Raw genomic sequence first — 21,384 nt, 5'->3', positions numbered from 1 at the left:
AAAGAAATGTCTGGAAAAAAAACATGCAGAATATCTGGAAAAGCCTTAAATTTCAGAAAACACTGCTGCAGGTATTTCCAATGGAATCCATGGAGAAATTCCTGAGGTAATCACTGGATAAATTTGTGAAGGGAAATATTTTCAAGAACTTGTGAAGGACTGGAAAAATTGCTGACATCATCATTGGAAGAATTTCTGAAGGATTCCCTCAAAAAGTTTGAAAAGAATTTTTTTTCGATTTCCTGGGCATTGTCCTTGCCTCACAACATACAAATTTGTGCAATGGCAGGCAAAGAAAGCCCTTCAATGATTAACTGTGGAAGTACTTAAGGAACACTAAGATGGGAGAGAGGCAGGCCAAGTGGAAACGAGAGCCATACAGAAGAAGAAGAAAAACCTTGAAGATTTAATGAAGTTTCTGAATAAATTCATGGCACAATTTTGCATGGAATCAATGGAGCATTTCGAAAGAATTTTCTGGTAAAAATCTGCATTCATGACTTCCTGGAAGAATTGTTGGAAGTATTTCTGAAGGAGCTCATAAGGAAATTCATGGAAGGTTTATGAAGAAATTTGTGCAGTAATCTTGAAAGTAAATTTTTCAAGGAAACTTAAGGAATTTCTGAAGAGTTTCATGGAGTGATTCCTAAGCAATCCTTGAAATATTTGCCAATTGAATCCCTGGAGAATTTTCTGAAAGATTTTGAAAAAAGTTTATAGAGGAAACACTGGAGGATTTTTATAAAAACATTGAAGATATACTGAAGGAATTCCGGAAAGATTTTTTAGGAACTTTTGAAGAAATTCTTTGAGAAATAACTGAGGTAACCCCTGGAAGATTTCCTGAAAGAAGTCCTGAAAGCTTTTCTAACGAAATCATTGAAGAAATTAATGAAATTTAAAAAAAAGTAAACTAAAGGAATCCTGAAGAAATCATGGAGTGGTTCATGAAGCAATCCTTGGTATATTTTGTAAGAAATACGTCTACCATTTTCTAAGGAATCCCTGGAAGATTTGGTGAAGGAGCAATGTTATTGTTGCTATGCATAGTTCCCGCTTGTTCTCGTTGCCGTGATTGGGAGTGTACGTATATCGGAACGGATTTTTTTTTTTGCTTGTGAGTTCCTGGAGGATTTTCTTAAGAAATTCCTCGAAGAATTTCTAAAATTTTGGACGAATTTCGAAAGGAACCTATAGAAAATTTTCTAAAGAAATCTATAGAAGAATTTCTGAAGGAATTCTCAGAGGAATTTTCAAAGTAATCCATGAAAACAAATTTTACAGAATCCCTGGAAGAATTCGCAGGATCACTTTCTACTGGAATACGTGGAAGATTTTCCCAAACAATTCTTCGAAGATTTTCTGAAGAAAAAATCACTGGATGATTTTCAAAAGGAATCCATGACGGAATCCTGTACGTTCGGGGAAGTACTAGATTTAAAGTTATGAACTGGATTTTTGTATGATGAGATGACAAAATCTTCGTTTCTGCATTGAAATGGTGAAAACAACATGGCTATTGATGTTTCTTGCCTAATTCATTGCTGTTTGAGCAAAGCTTTGGGTTACTGTGTTGTTGTATTCTCCATTTTTGCCTCTACAACGACACGGTTGCCTAAATTTTTACTCAAATAGCATCAAATTATACAAGAAATCATATACCTACGCTTTGTGCCCCATTTCGAACGGAGAATAAAGGGGCAAAAACGGAGAGTTTATCATCTCACCATTCGAAAATCCAGCTCATTACTACAAATCAAGTACTCCAGCGATTGCGTCATATTACGGAGGAAAAGTATGGAAGGGTTTCTCAAGTAGTCCTTAGAGTCATTTTTTATGGAATCTCTAGAAAAAATTCTGTAACCATTTCTGAAACATTGCTGAAGAAATTTATTCGAGATTTTCTAAGAAAATTCCTCGAAATAATTATGAATAAACTACAACAGAAATATCTGAAGGAATTCTTTAAAACAAATTCCAAATCATTTTCTGAAAGATTTATTTTAAATTCCTGTAGGAAATTCTTAAGGGGACTGTAGAAGAATTTCCATAAAATATTTGGAGAAGTATATGGAGGAATCCTTTGACTAATTTCGAATGGAATCCATGGGTAACTTTCTGGAAGCATCTCTGGATTAATGTCAAAAAGAACCACACCATAGAAGATATTCTATTCTTTTTGAAATGATGTATGGAGGAATTTGTGTTGCATGCTTTTCAAAAACTGAATAATTTCGAGAGGAATCGTATACCATTACCATACTAGTAAGAAGATATTTTTTAAGTACGAGAAATTTATTTATAAATCGAAACTTGTCACGTTGGATAAAAATGAAGAGTTCTGAAAAAAATCAAGTTTTGCAACGATGTAAAACATGCATTATGGTGAAGATGTGACAAAGCTGCCCCTCAAATTTTCAAGAGCTTGAATCTTATGAACATTTGCTGGAAAATTGACCGATTTTCACAACTCGCTGGTAGTGATCAATTGACTTAATTTTAGGCACAAACTATCAATTATTTCTTCAGATTTGTGCTCTTAATAATAAGAAATGATTTGGTTATGTTTACGGCTTATATAACTAATGTAATAAGAATAATTATGCATAATACTGCATACTGTGCACTATTAAACTACAAATATATGTCATTATGATACAAAAATGAGTATTTTTTTTGAATTGCACAATGTTCATAATGCAACCCAAACAAGTAGCATTATGAACATATGCATCTTGTTTCAGTTGCATAATGAAACATTGTGGAAAAGAAGACCAGAAAAGACCTGAAATAGATTTCATGACAATTCTTCACCTCGAGAAACGTAAAAACATTCAAATGCATATGCTATGCGTACCCTGAAAAAAAGGCACGCGCGGTTGTGGGGTGTGGAAGGGAAGTCTTTGTGGGTGAGGATGTTCTAGCGAGGGAAACGGAGAAAAAATTAAGAAGGGAGAAAAACTTGAATGTATTCCCAATATTGTCAATCGATGTGTGTGCTGTTCGACCCCGATTTTTTAGCAGAGTTTTTGGTTTTTCTTTGATTTCTCACTGTCATTAGGTAGAGTTTAAAAATGGGATAAGCAACTTCAACGAGTAGCTTCAAATTGGCTTCTTATGTTGCGAATTCGTATGACAACACAGTTGCTACTAGAGTGCAAAAAACAGGTGATTAACGAAAAAGGCAAACATTAATAGGTCTCCGTTTCAAATAGATTAATATGTGAAATGTACTTAAATTTCAACGAGGGATCTAATGAGCCAACATGTCCTGGTAGAATGCTGTAGGGAAATTCGCAGAATTTTATAAAAATAATGTATTGCAATTTTGATAAAAATTCTTGGATTTTTTTATATTCCACGGTTATTAACCTTTTGGAGCCAGGTCTTTTCACTGCTGCTGCCGCAACCTCGCTGGGCTCAAGCACGATTCTTATGTTCGATTTCACCTTCGGTTCGGGGTTAAGTTATGAGAGGTGAGGAAATAAGCAGATAAAATACAATAATGAGGCAAGCCATAGAAACGTACATAATTCGGAACAAAATAGTTTTCAGGAGTACGAGCCATGCGGTGAAGAATATTAATCTTTATCATGCATATAAGTTATAATTTATAACTTCCAGATGTTTACGATCCTGGAATTGAAAAGTGGCTAATCCTTATCACATTGCATACAAGTTTGTGTCTCGAAAGCACAGTTCAGTAATTCCAGGAATTTCCTCATACCTACAGTGTTGACCAAAAGATTTGAAACTTTTTTGTGCCCTACTTGAGGGTTTATATTGATTTGATTGACTTGATCTTAGACATAATTTCGCGGTTCTAAATGTTATAAATGTAGCATTACATTTTACTCAAAATCTCACACATATTTAAACATAGCTTTATGGTATCTTCTTAATATTTTTACAAATTACATATAAAAGATTTACATAGCCTTGTACACTTGTTCTGAACTTGTCAAGCAAAATTAATTTGATTCATTCAAAAAGTTGCAAACATTTTGGCCAGCACTGTCAGTAAAACTGTCGCACCCAATCATAAAGCACACGTTGATCAAACAACCTTCACCAAAGTATTGACCGCCTTGCTGTTTTATTTTCTATCCCTATCTACCTATATCGTTACCAGTAAACAAACCCCTTTTTCTTTACCATACCTCCTTGAGTGGCGGAATAATCAACTTCATTATTGATCAGTCAGTCTTACACCCGAGCCTCGGTTCCCTAAAATAACACCGCTCTGAATAGCTCTGCTCTGTTCTGCAGTTCTTCCGATTCCATCCAGGCTGGCTGTTAGTATATCATTGTTCAAACAACAAGTCTCGGAACTCGTTCTCTTTCTCGTTAATTTTCAGCCGTGATATTAATCCCTGGAGCCACTACTCGTCGGAAATGAGGACCCGTTCGTAAGTTACGCGTATGTTTCTTTTGTTGAATGGGACATCTGAAGACATTAATCAATAAGTAGTGTGAACTTTGATCAGAACCTTGCCTTCTGCGTAAGGGTACGTAATTTATGAACGGTCACAGTGCTGTCTTTTATTCACACCTTCATTTGCACAAGCACATTCGATGGTTCTTCAATAAATAACATTTTTCATTACTTTGTGTCGATTGGCAGCCAATATGAGTTGGTTTTAACCTTGAAAGGAAATCTGGTTTCTTCTGTTCACCGATACCTACTCCTCATTTCCAGCCAAACAGAATACTTACAAAGAGATGTTTCATCTGCTTTTTGAAATAAGTTTTATTTTAAAGGATTTGATAAATGATATAGAGTAACTCTCGCTAAGACCGACCCACTATTTACACCTTGTTTCCGAAAATGTTTTAGGTTGCGATTTTCTGAAAGTATGGCCGACCCAACTTTTTATAACTGTAAGATCTATCTATTTGGAATGCAACCAGGGTTTTTATAAATTGTCCCTCTGTTATTGGCTATTTTCGATCAAAATTGGTTTTAGGCGGAATTACTTAATAGCTTCCAACGTTTCGGCCCTTGGTTTGGGCCTTCCTCAGGGGGGTCTAAAATTGTGTTTATTTAATATGTTGGGATCATGGTTTGTGGTTTTTTTACAAAAATTACTCACTATAGGCGTACCGCTAGCGTTTCATCGCCCTTTGCTGGGCTGTGGGCTGTCGGAATGGGTTTTGTGGTTTGCCTGCAAGTTTTGTTTCTGTTATCTTTTTAAAAATCCAAAAATTCAATCTCAAAATTCAAAATCAGGTGAATCTAGGTAAGGTATTGATTATGGGTCCTGTCACGGTCGCCACATCATGTCTGTATGATCGCCCGCAGCGTGTCAGGAAGACCGCACCCTTACTAAGGTGAAACTGGATACATTTCCTCACATTTTGTTTTTTTTTTTGTCAATTAGATCTAAGCCAACATGTCCCGTAACGTGGGTAGATCACCTTATAATGGTGCGTTACGGCGTAAGATCTACCATAACAAATTTTGATCTTGTATTTTCTTAGCTTTGTTAATTTAAATGCAGAAAAAATCGAAGATCACAATTTGCTCTACTTTTTTTTTCTTTTACATGTTATGTTTTTCATTGTTAATAAACCATCTCTTTCAGGAGGATTCAGGTAATTTGTAATTATGTTACTGTTGTGAGCCTATCACCATTTAAAAATCTATAATTTTACTTTTTATTTCAGATTTGGAATCGAACACCAAACAAGAAATTAGGAAAGGAACCAGGCATCAACCAAAAATATTGCGTGCGACTTGCTAAATGCTAATGCTAATGCTAATTAGATCTAAGCCAACATGATTAATCATTGTCCCTCCTAGGCGTATTTCAAATTATATATGCAATCTTATCCCTTTATCAGAGAAATCTGCTCTACCTGTTACTGGTGAAAGATTACATGATTAATTGGAAATACACATTTGAGTAACGGGAGAAGCAAAAATGCGCAATGGTTGTTGCGTTCTTTTCACATGTTAGTCTAGAAATAACGGAAACATATTTTCAAAATCGATTTTCATACACATGTACGGGGAAGGATCAAGGTATCTTCTGATTTTTTTTCTTGGTAGAAAATGTTTTTCAGTATTGAAAAACCCATTTTTGAACAAAATTTTCAAAAAAAAATGTTCCTGTAAACCAAACATGTAGAGGTAGGAGAACCGATTTTGCGAACATAGCTCCGTTATTTAACCGTTATGTGCCCGACAAACTTTTTTGCTTTTTTCTACACCGTGCTCTTCAAATGGGCGCTGGATACCCATAGTCGGCCACATAAGGGTTAAAAAAATCAAAAATCGTAAACCAAAAAAATGAGAAAATGCATCCAGTGTCCCAACAAGCATTTTTGCTGTACAAAGGTTGAACAAACAACTCTTAAACAAATTTAAGCTTAAGGAACTGTTAAACAGCTAGTTCTGCTACTTGGGTTTGCCTTAAATGCAAATTCTGTCTCATGACAAAAGTAGAAACAAATCAATCATCAGCGTTTCTGGATGACTGTACCGTTATTTTGCAAGAAATGCTGTCTAATGGCAATTATTCAAAAAATCAGAATGACCGAACAGTCCAAAAGCTTGTCCGGATTACCGCACTGTAGTTCACAACGAGTTCGAATGTAGTCCACAGGGTGTCCGGATGAGTCAACAGCTTGTCCAAATGACTGCAGTCTAGTCCACAAGCTTGTCCGAATAATCGCGTTCTAGTCCGCAACATGCCCGGACGACCACACACTGGTACGCAGCATGCCCGGATGACCGCACCTTAGCTTTTACACGAAATTCTGTCTAACGACGACAATTAAAACAGTAAACAGCTTGTCCACATGACCACACCCTAGTCAACAGCGCACAATGAGAAAAATAGGTATAAAACGCGAATAAAATCAATGATTTTTTGACACAAACTGCAAAAATCTCTATAATTTCAGATAAGGAGGGTGTCATTCGCCGCACGATGCTGGAAATCAGAGTATCGGGCCCGTTTTACCCCATTCTCTCTCTTTTTCACCTATTTAGGAAAATCCTGGAGTACAAAATAAACGGTTTATTTGATTCGTGTTTGTGAAAAAACTTCAGTAGTTTCGAATGGAGCTGGTTTGACTCACCGCACAGCCCTAAAAATTGGAATATCTTCAAGTAACCCCGATATTCCCTATTTCTTTGAAATTTCACATACATCTTCGCTCGGAATGGAACGCAATCGATAAGAGCAAGACAAACCCTACAGCAAATTGCCGATACTATGGAAGTTTTTACAATACGAGTTATATAAGTCATTTATTTTGCACGCCAATCGGAAATAAATTATGGGTTTCTCAAAAAAGTGTGTAAGATGAAGAGTGGGGTAAAACGAGCTCAATACACTGATTTCCAGCATTGTGCGGCGAATGACACCCTCCTTACTTATCTGAAACTATAGAGATTTTTACCGTTCGTGCCAAAAATTCATTCAAATCAGTCCACTCCGAGTATAAATATTGAATTCATTCGTGTTTTATACCAATTTTTATCCACTGTGCAGCGTGTTCGGATGACCACACCCTAATCTACAACGTGTCTGGATGATCGAACCTTTCCTTTAACAAGATATTCTGTCTCATGAGGACAGTTCAAAAATCAGTCAACAGCTTGTACGAATGACCGCAGTATATTTTACATGCGCGTCCAGATGATCGCCGCCTAGTTCAAAGAATATTTGGATGTTCGAAACCGAAGTGTACAGCATGTCCGAATGAACACACTTTCACTTTTACTAGCAATTATTTCTCATGGCGACGGTTGAAAACAATTAGAATTTTGAAAAATTAAGATTTTGAAGCAGTTTGATTCTTGAGGAGAGAGTTGATTAATGTGAGATTGAGAATTTAGATTATTTGCAATCAGAACAGTAATGTAAACGTAAACTGCAGTAGCAGTACAAATAGTTGAATATTGCAAATGTTCAACGGCCCTAGCAACAATATGTCGTTCTGGCATCAGGCATAGAATAATAAATTATTTTTCGGGAGCTTCTCTGGATACTCGATATTGTATCTACAAAAGAGAATAGATGTGAATAATGATCGCCGAGGAAGGACCATTTGTAAATAAGGAGGAACGTATGATAAACAGGATTAAGAAATCGATCCTTTCTTGAAATCTAACAGACCTACTACAAAATCAGCACACTACACAGGAACATCCAGAATAACGCGTCAAGAATCATCCAGAAAACTAGTCAACCTATCGCGGGCAGGTTCATGGAGCTCTAAAATGAAGCGTTCCGAAATCAAACTTTGCGACAGAAACAGAACTACATCTAGTTATCTACGCGGGATCTCATACGACCCAGGGCAAACCCAATCTGTTTCAACGAAACCGCCATAACGAATGCCACCACCATACAAGAACCCAACGAAACGATGCATTTTCTATGCCTAGGACCTAAATTTGCTCCTCCTTACACCGATATACAACAAGTTCCACTGTACCACGTCATTGCCGACGTGGAAAATATCCTCAAGACGGATCAACGAAAACAAGTACAGGATCAAAACAGATGCAGAGTCGTCAACGCAATGACCAACTCCATACATAGCTTAAACAGTTCCGTGAAGCTGCATGACCCGGTCGTGCGATTCTGTGCATCGGCTGTGAGAACCACAACGCGCTTTCTGGAAAGCGACACAGAAATATGCATCCTATCTGCAGATAAGGGCAATAGAACTGTAATAATGTACAAAAAGGACTACAACCAAAAAATTAAGGACCTTGATAGAAAACGAAACATACATGAAAGTAAATAGAGACTCAACATTAAGTTTCCAGTCGAAGAACACAACATTTAAAAAATTGTGGTTTATTTGAAATATTTACCAGTTTTTGTTTTAATCTATTCCATTAAAATTAAAAAAAAAATGTTATGTCCCGGAATATGATTCAGTTTTTATCCCGAATCCTGGGACAAGAAGAAAGACCGGGAAATGGACACTCTACAGCCAATATTTACTAGTTCAGACACCGAAAGTTCTATGTCACCCCAAACGAAAAACGAATAGGCAGAATGTAAGTGAACTATCGAAACATGTAATCCACACAATAATAATTCCTATAATTACAGTATCCCCTGAAGAAGACTCCAACACGAGTCGAAACGTTGGGAAAAATATAAAACTTTCGTTTTGATTCCCCAAGACTGCAGTGCCGAAATTAGCAGCTAGTTCTTTAGACCGCAACAGTCGAACTCTCCTTATCCGTATTCCATTATGACCTCGCAAGTATGCTGAACGGGAAGAAATTTCTCCTTACATGCCAGAGAAATCTTCCCATCGCATATCTCAAAGACACGCACGAAAATATGTGGATAAGTAATAGTAATCTGGATTATACTGTTTGGCTTCAGTGGCCGGTTTTTATTTTCCCAAAGAGTCTGCATCGGATGTAGGGTATGTGTGCCATCAGTAATCTCACGCTCCCATATTCATCATATTCGGAAACAAGCGATTACGGCATCGAATGACTCCGTTCTTTTTGTTTCCATGGGTGCTCACTTCTAACAAAAAATACAAAAATAAGAAACAAAACAAACAACGCTTCAATTCTTTGTTTTTCGTAGGATGAAAATGGGAGCCACATGCTTAATAAGGGAACCAATACCCTACTGTCTGTTGTGATGATTCAGGAATTATCTAACTCTACTACAGCTTCCAAGAATCACCGCTTGCTGGATGCTGTTGAAGTTCCTTTTCAATTCTCGCTCGTAACTCCCGTTGCCAAGAAGACAACCGCAACAGTACGGACGGACGTCCTTCTTGTGTCACATCTACTTCAACTCCTTTGGCCTAGCGATACAGCGATGTTGCTGCATCATATTCCCGTAAAACCACAATATAGGGCCAGTTGGCACGAATGAGGACGTCAGTAATGATCTCGCGATTACACGTCCTCGTGAAATAAGCACCGCCGGTAATTCTTCGTCGCAATTACCCGGTCCTGGATGGCTACCGTGAAACCTTCCGATTCCGAGTAAAGGTCACCCCGAACCAGCCACACCGAGAAATATTTCTACTCAGTGGCTGAGTTGACCTTACTCAGAAATCGAAAAATCCTTTGTATTCTTACTCAGTTTTCGTTAAAAGTGGGACAACTCATTGGCAATGGTTTGTCCCACTTTTAGCTGAAACTGAGTAAGAAAACAAAGGATTTTTCTATTTCTGAGTAAGACCAACTCAGCCACTGGGAGACATCCATAAAGTACGTCACGTTTAGAGGGGGGGAGGAGGGTTCTGAAAACTGTGACAAGCAAAGTATTAAGTATAGGAAAAACCCGTACGAAGTACCTTCACATATAGTGCGATACATTTCATGACGATTCTGGCTTTCTACGAAATATGCCAGCAACTGCTGGATCTGGGAGACACATAGTGCCTGGATATTTGTGACGCCTCTTCCTCCCACTGCGCGTGGCAGGGTGATTCTCTCGATGAATGACTTTGGATGGCGCATGCGGTGCTTGGTGCCTTCAGAATCTCCTCCTGTTCGTTGACGTGAAAACAGCTGATATCCACTACTTGCCTCTTTACTAATTCCGCAAACTGCGTCAGGTCGTCTACATGTATATGCATATAATGAAGATGTGGGTAATTCTTGCACTCCTATTTCAGTTGATAGCCATGGTTGCATTAGTTGAGCCCTCTGCTGAGGGGGTTCATTGCAAGGTAGAATCATAGCCGACCAAAGGTATCGTCTTAGAATATCCCTCTCCAACACAGCAATTCCGTCGGTAATTTGTAGGGACGTTCACGTCTACCTTGTACAACTGCAGTACCTTAAGAAGGTATGAGGGCGATAGGTATTGAGTCGTACGACTTCTTGTAGTAGATATACGCCATGCTCAGGTTCCTCTGCGGCAGAACCGTGGATTGATCCACAATATCTGCATCTTTGATGATCTGATCTTTGTAGATTTGCGTGTTTTTGTGACATCCTTTTTGTTCTTGGGTCATCTCGTAGTTGTTGTCATTGCATTGGGTTTATATCGTCCTCGCTGATACCGACACCGACGACAGCACTTTGTACAAACTAGAAAGGTACGTTATTGGACTGTACCTTGCTGGGTCTGCTGTGCTTCTTTGGTAGAAGATAACTGATACCCCTGGTAATGAACTGTGATAGCTGCGTGGAGTTTTCTAGCCCCAAGTTGAAGCATTACGCCATCCACCCGTGAATTGTCGTGAGGTTTTCACCTATACCAAAAATTGTGCACGGAATTGCTGGTGTATCGGGTAGCCTCACATATACCCTGAGCAGTTGACACAACCGCGGTGATGTTCCAAAAACTTAAATTACAGGGGATGGCCAAAATGTTTGGGATATGCAACTTTTTTTTCTCTCACAAAAAAGTTCAATATGCTATAACTTTTCATAGAGTGCATCAAAAAATCTCAAATTTTGACTGTTTGTCAACTTATTATATGTGCATCTTTGGTACAAATTTGGGCTCGATTGGTTAATCTTTCGCAAAGTTAGAACCGTTCGGGTAAAACACTATTTTTAGACAACTCATTTTTGAGCTTTCATATCTCGGAAACCAGTGTTCTGAATTGAATAAAATTTTGAACATACACTAACAATATACAAATGCTTCACAAACTATTGAAACATAGATACTTTTTGAACGTTGAAAAAAGTTATCATGGATAGACACTTTTTGGATTTTTCTCGAAAAATGTAATTTTTTTACGTCAATACCAATAAATTTTAGTGTTGATGTCCAAAGATTTTCCACTTCTGTTCTCAAGTTATCTTTAATCAAATATATTAGAGCTAATTTAGCTCAAAGGAAGGACACATTTAGTAATTTTTGTGTGATATTGTAAATTTGACCTATTTTCCTCTGTATGGGTAAGAATTTCAACTCGGTATAACTTAATTCGCCGTGAAAAAATATTACATTTTATAACGTTGTATTAAGTATCAATATATTGTTGATAAACGTTAAAAAAATCATTCAATTCGGTTCACTGGTTTCCGAGATATGACAGCTCAAAAATGAGTTGTCCAAAAAATAGTGTTTCACCCGAACGATTCTAACTTTGCGAAAGATTAATCAATCGAGCCCAAATTTGTACCAATGATGCACATATAATAGGTTGATAAACAGTCAAAATTTATGATTTTTTGGTACACTCTATGAAAAGTTATAGCATGTTGAATTTTTTTGTTGGAGAAAAAAAGTTGCCTATCCCAAACATTTTGGCCACCCCCTGTATTTCTACAAGCCAACACCCGAATCCAAAATAAAAGTTCCAGCTTAGTCACACTCCAACCAAAGTTGAACGACATCTAATTAACGGTCATCCAGCAGTGCCCCGCCATTCAGGCAACTAAGTATCTCTAGACCCGTACCAACGCTATTGTTGCAGAGAGCGAGAGTCAGCCAAACCCGAAGCGTTAATTATCCTAATTTTGTCAGTTAATGAACAACATCCGTTCGCCCTGGCTCGCTATACATACTTTCGTACAAGCCAGCTGTCTGTTTCTGATAGTCGAAAATTATACCAACCGGCCGAGTAGCAGCAACTAATACTGCTTGTCTTGATGAGTGAAAGAGACAGAGCTAGAGAGGGAGAAAGAGAGCGCGTTTCCACCCGAATTACAATGAGTGTTTTTATCCATATTGGTCAACGCGCGCACAAATCAGTGGCACGCGGAAAGGCGCAACTCACGCGGCGACGACGACGGATTTCAAAACTTGTTAATGTGAATATGGGTACCGTATGGGAATGGGAGAGGCGAGGGGAGTCTCCCAAAAGTACACCAATGACTGGAACTTGTTAAATAATAAAAATAATTAAATCAAATAGAGCGTGGATATTCTGCGTGTCTGGGAACGCGCGTAAATGGCTCTATTTTTTTTTCTTTCGAGTATTGAGGAAACCGTGTATTTAACGTTTATATTTGAATCATCTTCTCGTTGCAGTGATTTCATGTGCTGATGATTTTCTAATGGACGCGTGTTAATTGGTGAAACTGGTGCTATGTAGACGAGGAGCTACGAGATGAGCGACCTTACAATGGTAAACGAAGTGACACTGATGCTGACATGTGATCGGTTATGATTATGAACGATTCCTCGAATATTAAAAGGTAAGTGTTGTTAGTATCGAAAGAAATAAGTTAAACTATTTATTGCATGCCTTCCCTTAAACCTGTCGCAATTTCAAAGGTCACTCCAAGATATTTTCTAAATATTCCAAGTCAGCCAAACTACTAATTACAGGTCTACACTTTTAACCTCCATCGTACATTAGGATCATTATGACCCAAAACACGACTTCAAGCCATAATATCCCTTTATAAGGACTGTTCAATTTATAAAACGGACACCTTTACAAGGCTATAAAAAGAAGACGCGTAGTTCAAATTTAACCACCCTTGTTTCGTTGTTCAGTACATCATCTGTCATTATAGTAATGATTTTTGAATCGGATAAAAATAGTTTAATTTCATAGAAAATCGGCCAGATGTTAAATGAGGTGAATTTTACGATTGCTGAAAATTGAGAATATACACAAAATTATTGTTCACGCATGGTATATCGTTTTGATTATCAGAAAAGTATGTGCCATGCTGCAACAGCATGAGTAATGAACATTCTGGCGAAGTTTAAACTCAATTGGAAAATTAGTTGTTGTAATATTAAAGTCTCAAGTGAGATTCGATTTTTTGATTACAATTTCATTGTAAGGCAAAAAGGGCATGAAAATATTCAATAATCAATTTTTTTCTACATCCAGTCGAAAGTAGGAATAATGTGGTTTCAATTGCAGAAAACTGCTTTGTAATTGCATTGCTGGTATGGTTACTGTGTGCCATTACAGGCACAGTAATCAAAACAGTTTCGTTCTTTGAAGGTTCTTCCAAATAACAATGCAACCTATTGTAAATTTTACATAGCAATGATGTTGAAAATATAAAATTTTACATCCGATTGTTATTTTATAAGGTGTACAATAACATAGAATCAACTTTGTTGAAAATAAATAATAACAAGATTCGCTGGAGTCGAAAATCAGCATCTATGGAGCAAAAAGTATGCATTTTTTACTATGTCCATCTTTATGGATTAAATTTTTGATGAAGAATGCAATCAAAAGTAAATTTTTCTTCTGTATCACCCAGAAAGCAGCATTCTACTGCTCTGGACAAATTTTGAGCCGGATCCGTTGTGCTATTGCATCACAGGACTTACACAAATATTTTTTAAAAATTTCTTTGTAAACAAGGCAACTTACTGTATCAAGGTGGAGGCTGCTTGGTGCATTATTATTTACCAACTTTTGAGCTTTACCTTTAGTGGAACAGTATAAGATTCCAAAACATTAAAAATTTCATAAAAATATGCATGTTTAGTATGTGGAAAGTTATGTTGAATTTTGAGAAATGGGTTTTTATTGATGTTTTACGAAAACCGCTTCAGTTAGACAAAAAAGGACATTTTGCCTTATGTTATATTTTTCCTACATTTGAGAATAACTATGAAAAGGTATGCAAAAAACTGATAATGATTTTATTGAAAAATAAAAAAAGATATCGCACAAACAAGTTGTCCGTTTTATAAATTGAACAGTCCTTAGTTCTAGTGTAGAATTAGCATCTAAGTTAAAATACACAAAAATAAAAATTAAAAAAAAACCTTTATAGTTCATTAACTAGTAGTAATAAAACTTCATGGAAAATTTTCTTTTTTCTTAAGGTGAAACCAAAATGGCGCCACAAAAAAAGTACGAATAAAGCATTGCGTTCAATATGACTCAGAAATTCAAACTTTTATAGAATGATGATTTTTTTAAGAATTCAAACGATCCATGACTTATTCGAAAGATAATTTTGTCAAGAATATGTTGATATGGTAAAACAGTGGGGGAACATTGGCCACCGGGAATCTGCTACACTGGGTACCATGTCGGACATGTCGGATGGCATTATATAAATATATTTTGGCAGTAGTTGTGGAATATCTCACGTTCTATACCTAGAAGCATATTGTACATATATTCGACAAAGTTGTTCAAAAGACTAACAGTTTTTACATAGAAAACAGTTTAGTTAGAGAATCACTCACTACGTGTTCTTAGAAATTTCCAGTTTAGTGTAGACGTCGTATATCTTACGTTCTGTACCACTTAGAGGCATACTGTCTTCAGCAAAGTTGCTCATAAGACTGAAAGCTTTCACATAGAAAACAATTTAGTTTGAGGTTTACTTACTAGGTGGCCTAAGTGTTGTAATGAGCTAACTAATTGGCCTAATCGTCGTACCGTCTTCGGCAATATAGTTCAGAAGGTTTCATCTAAAAACAATTTAGTTCAGGAATCACGTTGCGCTATAGTGTACTTAGTGGCTACCAGTTTAGTCTAAACGTCGTATATCTCGCATTCTGGACTGACTTTGGCAAAGTTATTCAGAAGAGTAGAAGTTTTATTGTAGAAAGCAATTAAGTTCGAAATTCGTTCACTACATACTCCTAGTGCTTAAAAGGAAATTCTTTTTGACAAAGTTGCTCGGAAAACTAAGGGCCGATTTCTTCACCTCGACTTAACTCGTAAGCCAGGCTGACCCATATAGTTAAACCTGGCTTAACGCCTAAGCCAGGGTAAAGAAATCGGCCCTAAGAGATTTCATTTAGAAAACAGTGATGCTAATAGTGCTGCATGAGCTTCCAGCATCGCTTCCAGTTTGATCTAAGCGTCGTATTTCTCGCGTTCTAAACCTTTTAGAAGGATATACTCTTTGGCAAAGTTACTCAGAAGACTAAGAGCTTTCATCTAGAAAACAATGCACTACGTGGCGCTAGTGATTTTAGTGAATAAAAACTTTCTACTAGAAAACAATAAAGAGAATCCCTCACAATATTGCTTTAGTATTTCAATGACCTACGAGTTTGGTCTAAGCGTCAGATATATCACAGTCTGACAATTGACAATTGATTCCGAGACTATTAGGGAGTTCCTTTGGATTTTTTCAACAGTTTCTTTGATAACTGCTTTGGTATTTCTTTTGGCAATTGATTCAGCATATTCTTTGGAAAACTATTCTGCTTTTCTTTTAGGAACTCATTCATATGTTTTTTTTCTAATCAAGTATTTTTTTCAACGATTATGTTGAAAAATTATACGGAAATTCTTTTGGGAACATTTTCGGAAATTTCTTCTAAAACTTCAGGGAACTATTTTAGAATGTCTTGGGAAATTCTGTTCCGGAATTCTTTTGCCCATTTTATGAGATTTCATTTAGCAATGCTTTTGGGATCGCGCTATATTTCTTTTATGATAACCGTTATCTATATTTATTTGGCTTTTTCTCTCGCAATTTCTAAGGTCACTCCAAGTTGTTTTCAACATATTTTTAAGGTGATCTAGGGGGAGAGGGGGGGGGTGGTAAATAAAAATAATGCATTTATTCTGAAAAATGTTACAAACTCATCGAATTTGTCAAAGAATTTTTAGCAAGACCCGATATTCTGACGAATTTCTGAAGAAACTCCTTTGCAGGAGCAGCAGGAATTCATGGAATTCCTGAATAAATCTGTGGATGAACTTCTTAAAGATTTCTCGGAGGTTATTGTGAAAGAATTCCTGGATGACTCCGTGGAGAATTTCCTGGCTCCTCTATCCTTCTAAAATTATCTTAAAGAATTCCTAACAAATCGCTTGAAGAATTCCTATAAAAATCCTTCAAGTAATTCAAAAAATCTTGAGGTAATTCTGGAAAAAATCTTCGGTGAATCCAGGAGTTCTTGGAGGAATCTCCAAAGGCATTTAGGGAGGAGTCCCTGAAGAAGTTTCTGAAGAAATTTCGAGAGAAAATCCTACAGGAATTCCCTGAGGAATCTCTGGAAGAGAGGAAACCCTAAAGGAATTCCTGGTGAATTCCTAGAGGAATGCCTGGTGGAATCCTTTTAGGAATCCCTGGAGAAATCGCTGGAGGAATCCGTGGAGAAAAAAATCCTGGATAAATTTCTGGGGGAAACCCTGAAATAATTCTCGATTCCTAATGAATTTCATGAAAGAATTTCTGAAGTAATCCTTGGAAAATTCCCTGGGGGAATTGAGGAACTTCCGAAAGAATTGCTGGAGGAATTTCTGGATCAATTCCTGGAGGAACGCCTGAAAGAATACCAGGGGTAATTCCTGGAGTAATTCTTGGTGGAATTCCTGGAGGAGTCGCTGGAGAACTTCTTCGATGAAATCCTGAAGGAATGCCAGGAGAAAGTCCTGGAGAAACTTCAGGAAGAGTTCCTGGTTAAACTCTTGAATGAATACTTGGAATAATTCCTGGATGAATACCGGGAGGAATTCCAGGGGTAATTTTTAAAAGAATCTCTGGAAGAATTATTGGATCAATTCCTGAAGAAACTTCTGAAGGAATTCCTGGGGTAATTCCTGGTGGAATTCTAGAAGGTATTCCTGGAATGCCTGGAAGAATCCCTATAGAAATCCCTGGAGGAACTCCCAGAGGAATGCCAGGAGGTATTCCTAAAGGAATTCTCGGAGGAATTCCAAGCGCAATCCCTAGAGGAATAGCTGAAGGAATGCCTGGAGGAACCCCTGGAGACATTACTGGAGACACACCTGTAGAAATTCCTGGAGGAATCTCTAGAGAATTTCCTTGAGAAATCTTTCGAGAAATTGCTGAAGGAATTATAGCATGAATTCCATGAGAAATCTCTGGAGGAATCCCAAGAGTAATCCCTGAAGAATTTCCTTGAAAAATCACAGGAGCACTTTCAAGAGAAATTCCTTGAGAAATTCCTGGAGGAATTCCTAGAGGTTTCTCTATGGAGGAATACCTAGAGGAATTCCTGGACGAATACCTGTTGGAATTTTTAGAGGACTCCCTGTAGGAATTCCCAGCCCAGCCAACACGAAGTCGCATATGATGCAGAATAGGATGCTAAAGTGGAGGTCATGTGCGTACATCCTTCCATTTAACTGCATGTAAAGTGTACGCATATTGCCATAGCATCCTATTCAACAGCATATGCGATCATGTGTTGACAGGGAGAGGAATCCTGAAAGAATTCCTGCATAGATTTCTGGAGGAATCCCCTGAAGAATTCCTGGAGGAATCCTAATATGAATTCCTGAAGGAATCTAAGGAGCAACTCCTGAAGGAATTTCAGAACGAGTTTCTGAAAAAAAAAACCAGGAGGAAGTACTGAATAAACCACAGAAATTTCTGAGGAAATCCTCAAGAAATCCTTAAAAGAGTACGTAGAGGAACTCTTGAAGATATCTTTCTAGCAGTTCCTGAAAGAATTCCTGGAGGAGTTCCTGAATAAACCCCAGGAGGAATCTCGGAAGCAATCCCAAGAGGAATTCCTAACGGAATATCTAAACAGTTCCTGGAGGAAGTCCTGGCTTGATTCCTGGAGGAATTTCTGAAAGCATTCTAGGATCCAGGATGAATTCCTGAAGAAACCCTAAAAAGAGTTCTTGGATGCATTTTTTAAATAATTCCTGAAGTTGTTCCTGAAAGAATCACAAGAGGAATTTCCGGGCGAATCCCTGGATGAATTCTTGGAGGAATTTATGAAGAAACCCCATGAGGAATCTCGGAAGCAATCCCATGAGAAATACATAAGTAAGCCCAGAAGAGCTTTCTTAGAGAATTCCTGTAGGAACCCCTGGATAAAAAATCTGAAGAAATTTATGTCTACATGTCTACATTAATTTTTGGACGAATTTATTGAAGGATTTTTTGAACAAAATTGTTATGCAATTCATGAATTATTTTTTGAATAATATCCAGTGATTTTTTTGGAATAATTTCTGGAAGATATTCCTGCAAAAGTACTTCGAGTACTACCAGATAGAATTATTGGAGCAATCTCTAGCGGATTTCTGGAAGAAATATAAGGTGAAATCCCTGAAGGAACACACTTAATTTTGAGTACCGTGTTCGGTAAATTTTTGACGTATTTAGAACAGCTGAATACGGCAACAGGTAATTCATTGTTTACCTTTGGAATCGTGTTGTGGAATAAATTCATGGTGGAAAGAGAGAGATGCGTGGAAATGTAGTCTTTGCCAACTGTAACACTACATAAGCAACCTGTAGCTTATAATCTTCTGGGATTCTTACGAATTATTCCAATATTATTGTAAAGCATAGTCGTTCAGACAAACTAGTATGAAGTTCAGTATAACGGGTCTACACGTGTGGATTTCTTATATAATACCTTCAATACACTGATACGTAGTACCGTGATTTCTGGTGAAATTGATCAGTGGGGTGAAATTGATCGACTAGAGGGCCATTTTTATTCGTTAAAAATAACGGTTAAAACTTTAAACAATTTGTAAAAAATGACCTTCATCTGGCTCAAGGGTTATTGAATGATGAGTTTGCATGTTTTACAGCCAATTAGTCACAAATTTCTGTATAAAATTCAATATTTCCCGAAACTGCCTGTCAGGCGAACTTCAAAGACACTTTCAAACTTTTGTTACCGTAGGTGTATCGCATATGTAATGAATTTTCGAATAAATGTTTCTAGCTGTCAAGTATTCGCTAAACCCGATTTCGTCATCAAAAATTCTTAAAATATTGAAATTTATGCATAAAATTGTACTTTTACGGAAATTATATTATATTTAGTGCGGAAATTGCATACTTTCAGGCGTTTCTTTAAGATTTATTAAACTACAAACCTCAATAATTTAAAATTTAGTAAACTTGTAAAAATTTTGCATAGCTTTTCGCATTTCAGGGTGGTTAGTTTAGGAGAAAAAAATATGTTCAGTACTTACAAAAACATTTCATTGACTGATCAATTTCACCCCGAAATTATTTTTCTTGATTTTTTATTTCAAATGATATTTTTTGTAACAATATGATTTGCAGTAGAATTTTTAACCTCGTTGAATGATGAAAACCATGGTCGTACTTGTTTTACAGCATTAAATTTATTCACAACGATAAGTATTCCAAAATTATTCGCCAAAAACTACGAAAAGTGATCAATTTCACCCGAAATCACGGTACTGATCATTTCAAAACTATCATCGAAAACACATCTCTTACAAAATAAAAACCATAAGGTACACCGGGGCAAGTTGAAACGGGTGGGGCAAGATGAAACAGCGGATTAACAGGATGTTTTCTAATGATGATAAACAATTTGATTGCCATAATACAAAGTTTTTGATTCAAACAATCTTTTACCGAAGGATACATTTTCAACTTGTATTGAAATCTAATTCAAAACTTCGCGTTTCATCTTACCCCGGTGTACCATTGAAACCCACCTGACAAACTACCTTATAGTATCTATCACTATCATGTATATTTCGCTTTTCCGGACGATAGCCAGCTCTCAACCCACCCCAGAAACAAATAACCAATTAGTAAAACCGTAAAACTTCCACACTTTTTCACCGATTGCACCCTCTGCACCCAAAGCCAAGCACATCTGGCCGTTGTTACCTTCTAAACCTACCGGTCTGTGATGTACGCCCGTCCGTCCAATATAATGTTCTCCCAGACTCATAATTTGCTCGTCTAGTGACGCCCGCGCGCGCCTTAGCAGTGTAGGTAGTTGGTACGACCCCTTTAGATCCGATATCTTACGACCGTCGTCGTCGGTCGTCTGTCCGTTCCTTCGGGTGTGCTGCTGGCTGCTGATGCTGGTGGGATGGAAGTCGTAAATTTTAGTTCGGTTCGCTTAGCTACCGCGCTTGGCTCTCTGGTCTGGCTAGTTGCTACTTGGTACATACGAAGGACGAAGTGCAGTAGGAATTCGGAAAAAAAGGATCTACCTGTCCGCCCGCCGCTTGTCGTCTGCTGAAGCTTTGAGATGAATGAGAGTCCAACATGTTGTTGTTGTTGGAAGAAATCGAAAACCCAAGTCAAAAGCAGTGGCGACAAAGCGATAAACAAGAAGATATGCCGGTTTTTATGCCGGGGGAAGTAGCGATCTCCCTTGAAACGTTCCGCGTAGTTTTGTGTGTTGTACAACATGCCTAGACCCAATTCACGACCGCACACCCAGTCAACCAGTGATCGTATAAGATGTTGAATAAGATGTTAAAGTGGAGGCGATATGCGTACATTTTACATGCGCCCAAATGGAGGCATGCATGTATATGACCTCCACTTTATCATCTTATGCAACATCCTTTTCGATTACTGGTTGTCTGGGCAGTGATGGTCGCTTTTACGAGGTGATAGCTTGTGGTTTTGTTTACGGTTCCCGCTCGGTTGGTGGCAGTTTTTGGAAGATCAGAAGCTTCAATCAACCTGGGTAAAACTGTTGAATACAATACGATAGAAAACATGTCACTCACTCATGAATCCTGAGCACCACTGGGGTACCGATGGCCAATGTTACTTGTATATGTGCGCTCAGCCCCTGGGTC

The 21,384-nt window shown here is 37.5% G+C and overlaps 2 protein-coding genes across 4 annotated transcripts in view; both read left to right on the top strand.

The window, feature by feature from the left end:
* Positions 1-21,384, top strand: part of LOC109397131 (NADH dehydrogenase [ubiquinone] 1 alpha subcomplex subunit 9, mitochondrial) — a 440,561-nt gene that overhangs the window by 324,683 nt on the left and 94,494 nt on the right. The gene's annotated exons all lie outside the window — the stretch shown is intronic.
* LOC109409838 (uncharacterized) overlaps positions 1-21,384 on the top strand; it is a 110,798-nt gene that overhangs the window by 21,866 nt on the left and 67,548 nt on the right. For all 3 annotated transcript variants that reach the window (XM_029875106.2, XM_062855635.1, XM_029875107.2), the window contains exon 2: positions 12,942-13,108. The gene's annotated coding sequence lies outside the window, so the exon portion shown is untranslated. The remainder of the gene's footprint in view (positions 1-12,941; positions 13,109-21,384) is intronic.

Source organism: Aedes albopictus, chromosome 3 (assembly GCF_035046485.1).
Source record: "Aedes albopictus strain Foshan chromosome 3, AalbF5, whole genome shotgun sequence".
Classification (NCBI taxonomy): Eukaryota; Metazoa; Arthropoda; class Insecta; order Diptera; family Culicidae; genus Aedes; species Aedes albopictus.
This window is presented reverse-complemented; position numbering and strand designations above follow the sequence as displayed.